General features: G+C 39.3%; 1 pseudogene; it reads right to left on the bottom strand.

Moving 5' to 3' along the window:
- LOC102827438 overlaps positions 1 to 10747 on the bottom strand; it is a 23664-nt pseudogene extending 12917 nt beyond the window's left edge.
- Between the last annotated feature and the right edge of the window lie 619 nt (positions 10748 to 11366).

Raw genomic sequence — 11366 nt, 5'->3', positions numbered from 1 at the left:
ATCTTTACAGCGAGGATCATTCCCACTCCCTCCACACCTGGAGAGGACATGGATGGGCAACTTGGACATGGGTTACCTAGAATTGGGGGGGAGGGGGTCGCTACAGAGGCAAGAAATGACTGGCTTACAAGCTTTCAAGAGGGAACCTAGATCCAGAGGAAATGGAGCAAGGTAGAATCTCCACTGAGTAGTGTTCAATCTGTCTAGGTGGGGCTGATGAAAGGAGATGCAGATAGATCTATTGCGATACAATAGTGAATAATTGTTATCAGGACTGATTGTAAGGGCTGGAAATGTAAAGGTAGACATTTTGTGGCAAAGGGAGGGGAGTGAATAACTTTACAGTCTAAGAGCGGAGGTCCCTGGAACCATCAAGGGAGAAAGGCGGAGAACGGAACCTTACTCAGAGAAACAGTAATGCCAGGGATGGAGGCAGAGACAATGGTGAGATGGAGTGGCTGGGGACTTTGGACTCGGAAAGGGAGAGAGGCTGTGTACGGATGACTGCAGGGCAGTCTTGCGGGGTATACACTTTGGTTGATGGATGATGCATGGAGGGAATTATAACCATGGCAAGGAAACGATATATGATGGGATCAATGTGAAGCTAATGTTCTCCCATGTAAACTATCACATAATTCACAATAAAGTATTAAAAAAAAGAAATCAAATGATGTATTGCAGTAGTCAAATCAGATGCACAGGACCTCTTGAAAATGTTAAAACATAAAACTTTGAGACTAAGATGCACCCAAGACATGCCATAGTATTTCAATAGACTTAAATGTATGTGGAAGTTGAATGATGAATAAGAAAGATTGTAGAGAATTGATGCATTTGAATTATAGTATTGGAGAAAGCTATTGAAGTTACTATGGATTTTCAGAACAAACAAATCTCTCTTGGAAGAAGAACAGCTAGAATTCTCATTAGAAGCAAGAATGATGAGACTTTGTAACTCATACTTTGGACATGTTGTTAGGAGGGACAAGTCCCTAGAGAAGGACATCATGTTTGGAAAAGTGGAGGGTTAGCAAAATAAAAGAAGTCCCCCAACTTGATGGTATGAGAAAGTGGCAGCACTAATGGACTCTAACATAACAACAATTGTGATATTTGCACAGGATTGGGAAGTGTTTCATTCTGTTGTGCTTAGGAGTCAGAACTGAATCAGTTGCACCTAAAAAGACCACCATTAGAGTAGGGTGGGTCCTACACTTAATTATTTTTAAGTGGTGTCTTAATAAGGAGAGTACAAAGAGAAACACACAAGGGGAAGACAGACAACATGTGAAGTTGAATCTACAAACTCAGGATCACCAAAGATTGTCAACAGCTATTAGATATTGTAAGAGACAAGAAAATTCCTTTCCTCAGAGTTGATGTCCTGATTTGTATTTCTAGTTGTTTTAGGTTGGGTTCTCTAGCGAAGAAAACTTATTAAACCTATACGTGTATATCAAGAGATGTTGATATCAAGGAAATGGCTCACAGAGTTGTAGAGGTGAAGAGTCCCCAGCCTGAGTCAGATGAACCCAGGTTGACAGGTCAGATGGCAAGTCAGATGGCAGGCAAGCAGGCATGTATGCCAGGCAGGTCCGGAAGATAGATGCACAGGCAGGTAAGCTGGCAGATAAGTTCAGCAGTTAAAACGTTGAGGACTATCAGGATCAGCAGGAAATGGAGAAGGTCTCTGGCTCAAGTTCAAAGAACAGGAGGTTGGAGGATGAACCAGATGCAAGATCCAGACCCAGAAGAGAGTAAGCAAGTCTTACCTGAGTGTCAGACACCCTGGAAGTAGGTGACTCCTAGATGAAACCTCCCCTCAATTGACTGGCTACTCAAAGGGGACCCTATCATAGAGTGGAGAATACCATATTAGATCTCTTTATAGAAAGGACTGCCTCTCAACTGCCAAACCACCAAGATTCCTGGCCCAGACAAGTTGACACAAAACCTTATCTGTCACACGAGCCTTCAAAAGTTGTGAGACAACTTTGATCTCTTCTCTAAGCCACTCACTTGGGATACTTTTGTTTCAGCACTGCTAGAAAACAAAGGCTTTCCAACATATGAAGCTGCAACAAGTGGATATCCATGTAGAAATACAGGGAACTTTATCCTTACTTTACACCACACACAAATCATCCCTAAAGAGATCATGACCTAAATGTGAAATCCTAAACTATACAACTGTGATAAAAAATAATAGAAGTATAAAATATTCATGACCTAACAAAACAAACTAAATAGACCACTAAAGGAATGAACTGTAAAAAATGTATCCATTGTTTTTAATCAAATTTTTGCTTTTTGAAAATATCTTTATGAAAATTAACAGACAAACCAAAGGATGGAAGAAAATATTGGCAATGCATGTATTTACAAAGGAGCTCTGGTAGCATAGTGGTTACAAATCAGCCTGTTAACCACAAGGTCGGCAGTTCGAAACTACCAGCCATTTTGTGGGAAAAAGATGAGGCTTTCTGCTCCCATAAAGATTTACAGCCTCGGTAACCCTGTGCAGGGTCGCTATAAGTTGTAACCGACTCCACTGTACTTAACAACAACATATTTGAGAAAGAATTGACATTCACTAAGTCAAAGAATGCAAATGAAATTTGGTTAAAATGACAAATTTTATGTTATATGTACTATACCACAATTAAAAAATGTATAGACAGACTGTACTAGAAAATTTCTTTAAAAAATATCTGATTAATCTCTTGGAAGAAAAATGGACAAAAGTTTGAACAGATATTCTGTATACAGTGGCCAACACATTTATGAGAAATGGTCAACACCAGTATTCATCAGTAAAAGTAAAGTCAAATTACGAGGAGATACCTCTGCACATCCACTAGGATGACTGAAGTTTAAAAGAGCAACAATATCAAGTGTTGGGAAGGAAGTAGACCAAGTCGAAGTCTCACATACTGCTGCTGGGAACCACTTTAGAAATTCACTTGGCAGTGCCTTAAAATGTTAAACATACACAGAGCACACAAGTTAGCAATTGTACTTCTAGGTATCTACTGAAGAGAAGTAAAAATATACGTCCACACAAAGATATGTATGTCAATGTTCAGAGTGGCTTTTTAAAATAAAAGTGGTAAACTTGAAACAACACAAATGTCTATCTATAGGTAAATTTGTTGTTGTTAAGTGTTGTTGAGTCAGTTCTGACTCATAGCAACCCTGTATAGGGTTTCCAAGGAGCGGCTGGTGAGTTTGAACCACTGACCTTGTGGTTCCAACCAACCTTGTGGTCCAGTGTTTATCCCACAGTGGCACACCAGGATTCCATCAATAGATAAATAAACAAACAAAATATGGTATAAGAATCCTGGCATGGTACTGTAGTGTAAGCATTGGACTGCTAACCTAAAGGTTGGTGATTCAAACCCACTAGTCATTCCTCGCCTCCACGGCACATAACAACAACAACAACAGTCACACCTTAGAAATTGCATACCTTAAAAGAACACAATTTATTGTGAATAAATTATTTCTTAATAAAGTAGACACTAAAGTAATAAAAGATCTGACTTTAATTTTAAGCCAGGATAGAGAAAATCACATGACTCTGTCAGCTATGGGGACCTTTTTAGTTGAAGAACACACCAAACACATTGCCATTGAGTTGTTGTTGTTGTTAAGTACAGTTGAATAGGCTCCGACTCATAGTGATCCTACACAGGGTTTCCAAGGCTGTAAATCTTTATGGGAGCAGAAAGCCTTATCTTTTTCCCACGGAATGGCTGGTAGTTTTGAACTGCTGACCTTGAGGTTAGTAGACCGATTTGTAACCACTACATTACCAGAGCTCCTTTTGTCATTGAGTAGGACCCCATAAGACAGAGTAGAAATGCCCCATAAAAATTTCCAAGGCCATAATCTTTACAGAGGCAGACTGCCACAATTTTTTCCCACTGAGCAGTTGGTGGGTTTGAATTGCTGAAATCTCAGTTAATAGCCAAGAGTTTATTATTCACACCCCCAGGGATCCTTTGGAGTAGTTACTCAGACTTAGAAATGACATTCCTGAGATGAGTTTACTTACATATTCTTATTTGTGTTAAGATCAGTGAGGTTTCTGGAACTTTGCCTGAAATATTCTGAAGGCACATAGTAGGAGAGGACTCTTTTCCTTTCTAGGTTTTTACATTTTGTCCTCATGCCTTTAGTGATTAGCAGTAAATACCTTGAAGCATGAGCCAGTGTTCTAAGGATGGAAAAGAACTACACTGGGATCTGGGCCAGGAATAACGAGGTACTTGGTGGGTGATGGTGGGAAGCTGAGGACAGTGAAGAAGCAAGTTGAATCCCTGAGAGCTGGAAGGAATGAAAACAGCCTAGTTGCAAGCCTGGGACAGAGGTGGGGCCTTCACATGCACGGGTCCCAAGAGGCACTTACCATCTTCCTTACAAACCTCTTCTTTTATTTTCTCAACACACTCATATTATTCTCATCTTTCAAATATTCCAGGCTCATAAGAGTGACCTTTTTGGCTCCTCTTTTGCCCCACAATCAGACATCTTTATTATTTGACACCTAATGTACATATAGTTTTTGGTTTCTTCCTAAGTGCCAGGCACTCTGCTAGTCAGTAGTATTTGAGAGATAAGAGAAGTTATGACAAGGTCCCTGGTCTCCACAATCATGAAGCAGCATGGAGAGAGGCCTAGGGTGGGGGAAAGCCTAATTAAAGCATTCTTTGGAGTTACTCTAACTTCTGAGGAATTCACTTTCTAATTGTAGAGAACAAAGGAACCTTCTGGTCAGATCTTGCTCACCTTCCAACATTTCCACCTTCAAATTTAATACTCATACTGTGATAGTTAAGGTTTTGTGTCAACTTGGCAGGGTCAGGATTCTCAGTGGCTTGGCAGTTGAGATGTAGTTATGCCCATGATAAGATCTAATGTGTTGTAATAAACTGTATGATGAGGCCTGCTATGAGCAGTCAATCAATTGAAAGGACGTTTCCTTGGGGGTGTGGCCTACTTTCAACATGTTAGACACTCAGAAATTGCTTGCTTGCTTTCTGCTGGGTCTGTATCCTGCATCGGACTTACTTTCTAATCTGTCTCCTTGGACTTGAGCCAACGGTCTGCTCTATTACTTGCAGGTAGGAGTCATCGGTAGCTGCCTACCTGCCTCTGACCTGCAATCTTTGTTCTGTGAGTCATTTCTTTGAAATAAACTTCTCTTTACATAAATCTTTGTTCTGTGAGTCATTCTTTGAAATAAACTTCTCTTTACATAAATGTTTCTCTGAATCCTAGCAACCTCCTCTTAGGTTTTGTTTTCAATAGCCTCCTGGCTTCATTTTAGACAAAAGAAATCTGAATTAAATGCAGATTAGATCCCGTCTCCTTTATAAATTTTACCTTTTTAAATATTCCCTTTATAAATTTCTATTGTTGTTTCTATGTGCTGTCAACTCCGTTCCAACTTCTAGAGACTATGCATAGTGTTTCTAAGGACTGCTGGTGAGTTTGAACCACCGACCTTGCAATTCAAATGACCTTGAGGTGCAGTACTTATCCTAGAGAGGCACACTTTTAATAAATAGATGTCTCAAAAGTGTTTGAAACTCAGCATATCTGGCTGAATAATTTGTTGATGAAATCAATTAATGGATGCATCCTATTTACTTTCATTAGATAGTCTCACGTTTGCGCCACCTTTCTAAATTAGTTCTTATATGGCTGATAGTCTTATTCTAAGCATCATTTCAGAAGACTTTTCTTAATGGTTCCACCAGACTGCTTTTAGGACCTCCTCTTTGCTGACTTTCTTTTCTTTCTTGTACCCATTGTGAGAATGTATAACTTAGACGAACCTAAATACCACAGATTAGAGGTTTAGCAACATATGATAAAGGTCCCAGCACTTGTTTCATAGTTGCTAAGGGGTTTCAGCGTGCTGGGAAGTCTTGGATTGACAAATGAGTAAAACAAACTATTTTTCAGTGCTTCAAGTGTTTACATTCTAGTAAGGGGAGATAGATCATGATTATAAAAGTATATGGAAAAGCAAAAGAATTTTAGATAGTATAAGTGCTAATAAAGAAATAAACAGGTCATGGAATGGAGAGTAAATTGAGGGTATTTTAGATTGTTTGAGTAGCAAATACCTCTTTTAGAAATTGTGACTCCGGTGTTAATCATAAGATGCTTTAGGCTCTTCTTGGCTTGTCTAGCCTTTTCTATACTCTATCAAAGTTTACTTTGCCTCTTAGTTTTTGCCTACTATTCTAGATCTTATTTCTTCTTTTTGGACTTGGAGCCGTTATTTGGATTTATTGGATTAACTACATATTATGACTCATCCGATTAGAAACTCATGCTAAATTCCCAGCTATAGCAAAAATTTGCTTAAATTTTAATCTAGCACTATATGCTTAATTCTAGTTTAAAGGTTACCCCACCAGACCACCGGTGTATCTTATTGTTTATCGTCGCATTGTGTTTCAGTATCATTCCTTCTAGTCTTTTCCATTCTACAGATTTAAAATAATAAACATATTTAATGTTTCTTGAGAACCTCATATGTGATGTGAATGAACTCATTTAATCTTATCCTGCAGCGCCTCATCAGGACTCTTGAATATGCTCTCTCTTGCCCTCTCATAGCCATATTTTAAACTGCATAGAGAAACCCGAATTTTCACCATTTACTTTCTTATAGTGAAAATTATGATACATTCAAAAGTATACTCAAGGTTCCTCTTAATCTCGCCAATCCCTTCTATAATCCCTTTTCTTTTCCTACCACCCACCTTGTCTCTTCTGTTAGAAGGCACACTCTTCCACCTTCCCACAACTTCATGTTTTTATTTTAACTTTTTATACTGAATTGAGTGAGCATTTATGGAGCAGACCATCAGTACTACATTCCACAAACCACATACTTCATTTCGACGCAATGACTGCAATTCCCTTATTGTAACAGCACTTATCCCACTTTCTCCCTGTTTCTTGTTTTCATTCCTCTTTGTTTCCCAATCCTTATGAATTTTGTCCTTGAGCATATGTTTCTCTTTTGACCTCACATAGTTGGCCGTACTATGGTGTTTATTTATCTCACTTGTGTTGTCTTAGATACATATCTATTTATATATTGCTTCACTAAAAATTGATCCATAGGTTGAATTCAGTTCCAAACTTGAAAAGTGAACAAAGGTCAGAGTCTCAGGCTTCCACTAAGGCTCTAGTTTACCAGTAATCCTGATATTTTTTTATGAGTTTGAGCTTTTTGGCACACTTTCAGCTTCCTGGAATTTCTTAATTCTGTGTATTACACTGCATGAGTCCTTTCCCACCTTCTCTGTCTGGGGTCTTTATACTACTGATGGAGTTCAACTTTCTCCTTTTTTCTGAAGCCTTTCATTAATCTCCCAGGCTTTCATTAATCTACAGTCTATTTTCTGTGCTTGCAGTAAACCAAACCCACTGCCACTGTGTAGAATCGGACTCACAGAGACCCTATAGAACAGAGTAGAACTGTCCCAAAGGGCTTCTGAGGCTGTAAATCTTTAGGGAAGCAGACTGCTTCATAGTTCTCCCACAATGAGGGTGGTGGGTTTGAAGCCCTACCTTTCTATTAGCATCCCAATGCTTAACCTATTGTGCCACCACTCTGTATTATGTGACTCTGACTGACAATGTTAAAGTTTATCTGAGACCAGTGCTCCTGGAAAAAAGCCACAATTCCAATGATCCTTCTGCCCATTTGATTCTGCGTACTGCAAAAAAACCACTTGAGCTAATAGAGTCATATATAAAACTCATGAATGCCCTACTAGTTTACTTATGATGAGGCCAGACAAACCTCCAAATTCCGATTCTTTGTCTCCTGAAAGGTTAGCTGACTCACTTGTCCCCACTGATCGATCAAAACAACATGATTATAACTAATGTGTCTGAACTTTAGTTAAGTTTCTCTCCTTCTCCTAAATCCCTTGACTATAACCCACTCTCTGCCTGAGCCAGCGTGTAACTTCGTCTGAAAACATCCTTCTTCTCCAGAACCAATTGAACTCAGGGGCCAACACTACCTGATTATTTCACTTTGCTATTATTAAGTGACACTGAATCCATTATGACTCATAGTGACCCTGTATAGGGTTTCTAATGCTGCAAATCTTTACAAGAGCAAAAAGCCTCATTTTTCTCTCTCAGAGACACTGCAAAGTTTGAACTGCTGACCTTGAGGTTAGCAGCTCAGTTTGAAATCCACTATGTTGCCAGGACTTGCTTTTATCGCAATAATCATTTGAAAGAAAGTTTTTCTTTAACTAAATCTGATAGAAATGATTAAAATATTTCTTAGAAATGATCAAAATATTTCTTAGTCTTCTCCTTTCCCTCAGATTTGTAACTGCGTTTTATGAACAACAGTCATGTCAGATACATATTTGTGCTCTTAGTCTGTCTTACTCTCCTGGTCTCTGTGACTCTTTTCTTCAATTTCTCTTCCTATTTTAGTGTTTGGGTCTGCATCTCTCTGTCTGTGCCACTTCCTTCTTTCTTGTTCACCTACCTGTTTTCCTGACACCAAGCTCCTGTCTTCAGGTTGTTCCAGAGAGATCTGAATGTAGAGTAGGTTCCTACAGCTGCTGACTCTGAGCTCCAACCCAGACTGGCTGCCTCTGTGGCGGAAGAACCTGAATTTATCCTGGGACGGGAGATGAAAAAATGGTTTCAGTTTTGGTTTTGCTTTTTTAAAAGAATTCTGGTGATTGAAAGAAACCATTCTTTTCAATGATTCCCATTTCAACATTATTGCAGATAGAAGATCAATGTTAATACTCTGTGTGATAGAAATAGAGACAGAGAGAGATTGTGTGTATGTACATATATATGTGTTGTTGTTGTTGTTATGTGCCTTTGAGTCCGTTCTGATTCATAGCCTGTTTCCAATGCTGCAAATCTTTACAAGGGCAGAAAGCCTCATCTTTTCTCTCTAGGAGCAATTGGATGCACTATCATACCAGATCTTGTTCTTAATGTAATAATTACTTCAACTAAAGATTCTCTTTACTTAAATCTGAATTTGTTTTTATTTCACAGTAGAAATCATCAAAATATTTCTTAATACTGTCTTTTCCCTCAGATTTGTAGCTGTGTTTTTTGAACAATAATCATGTCAGATACAAAGTTGTGCTCTTAGCCTGTCTTTCTCTCCAGTTCTCTGTCTCTGCTTCCTGTGACTCTTTTCTTAAATTTCAATTTCAATTTTAGTATTTTGGTCTACATCTCTCTGTCTATGCCACTGGCTTCCTTCTTGTTCACCTTCCTGTTTTCTTGAGGCCAAGATCCTGTCTCCACAGGAAATAGATGTGTCAGTCTGTTTCTGCAAAGAATCAAAGCCTTGCAAACTCTATGGGCAATTCTATTCTGTCCTACAGAAACACTATGAGAACAAATCAACTCAATAGCAAAGGTGTTATTTTAGGTTTGGGCCAGAGTGATCCTTTTAAACAAATAATAGGATGCCACTCCTCTGGCTGAAATGTTCCAATTCAGTCTCAATAAAACTATGTTCCACAAAACCCTATATCATCTGGCACCCTTCTTCTCCAATTCTTATCACTCTGTCCCTTGTGCTATAGTCTTCTAGCTCACAAATTCTGGCTTCCATTGATTCAAGTCTACTCCTTTGCCCTTTCAGTATAGTGTCCATATTTGATATCTTAGTATTAATCTTCTGAATTTGTGTTTGCAGGTTTTGTATTGTCTCCAGTTATTTACCTATTTTGTTCGATTGTTCTTGAAGTAACTTTCAGAATTCTTCCTTGTTTCCCTCGACTTTTCTGTCATTAGTTTTGTTGTTGTTATTACATGCCATCAAGTTGGTTCTGACCTATAGTGACCCTGTATAGGGTTTCTGAGGACTGGCTGGTGAGTTTGAACTGCTGATTTTGTAGTTTGAAAGTACCTAAATATCAGTCTCCTGAACTCTTTTCAGCCAGTTCCAGTATCTGTTGTTATTCAAAAGCAGTTTTTTTTTTTTTTTTTTTTTTTCTAACCTCCAGATGCAGAACTCTGATGACTCATTCCTGGGAAAACGGTCAGTGTTTGTGGCCTCTGAGCTTAGGTCATTCAAAAGCAGTTTTTTTTTTTTTTTTTTTTGCATCTAAAATCATTTTAATACCAGGACGGAATCTGAGGTTAATTTTATAGCCTCGGCTGGCCCTTTGGCCCCTGGCACACTTGAACTTCTGGGGCTTGGAGTGAATGTAGGGTTTGGTGTGGCTGTGTGGGTTTCCCTGAGCCTTGCCGAAATGCCTGTACACTTCATGGCCCTTGGGTGGACTAGAAAGCACGACAGTCCCATAGCCCTTGGTGGAGTCCAGGGTCAGCTGGTCAAAGATGAGGATCTTACCTCCACCTTTGAGGATGTGGTTCCGGGCCCGGCTGCTCACACATAGTGCACACACCTTCAGCTTGGGCACCTTCTGAACTTGCACATCATCTGTGATGATCCCCATGACCATAGCTGTCTTATATCCTCCTGGCCAAAGCTTCATCTTCCTGATAATTTGAGAAAGGGACAGGAGTGGCCGGTTGTTATGGTTCATGAACAGGCTCTTCAGCACAACTTTGTTGAAGGTGGAATTGGTCCGTCTTGCCAGAAACCTGTAGAGCTTGACCAACAGTTACAGGTAGATGTCTTGGCTTTTGGCTGCTTGGCATGAAACTTTCGGTTTTTGTTGTGGCAGATGTCAACTCCCATGATGGTGTCTCCTGCTCAGCCTGGTCCAGAAAGCTCAAAAGCATTTTATAGCTCTGCTTCTTGGTTGATTGTTTGAGTTTCTCTCTCTTTTTTTTTTTTTCCTCATGTGAACAGAGATGATTTGTTGCTTTCTAGATATTGTGGTGTTGTTGTATTAAGTTGTTGACTGTGTATTGGTGTATTCTCAGGAACTCACCAACTATCAATGGTATGAGCTTGTATACCATTCTCTGTTTGCTCTTTGTGTAGTTCATTCAGTTCAGGGTGAATTTAGCTGACGTTGGTTGTATAGCAGCTGATATTGACTCTAGCCCAATTGGTGGGGCTGAAGAGGTTTGTTTTTTTACTGTCTCCTGGCAGGTGAGGCAAGAAGAGAGAACAAATCTACAAGAGAGAATGAAAACAAACAAACACATAAGCAAATAACAATGGAAAAATAAATGGACTGCGTATGTGCCACCTAATGGTCTCTTGCCTTCACAGTTTCTTGAGAAATTTCAAGACACTCCCACAGTGTCTATCAGACCTATAACCTGTCTTTTTCTTTTCTCTTTCCCCTTTTCTCTACCCACATGTTCATTCAGCCACTTCTAATGAGAACAAGCCCAGGGCTAGCCAG

This window comes from Chrysochloris asiatica, unplaced genomic scaffold (assembly GCF_000296735.1).
Source record: "Chrysochloris asiatica unplaced genomic scaffold, ChrAsi1.0 scaffold00140, whole genome shotgun sequence".
Lineage (NCBI taxonomy): Eukaryota > Metazoa > Chordata > Mammalia > Afrosoricida > Chrysochloridae > Chrysochloris > Chrysochloris asiatica.
Note: the sequence above shows the minus strand (reverse complement) of the source record. Positions and strands in the feature narration are given on the sequence as shown.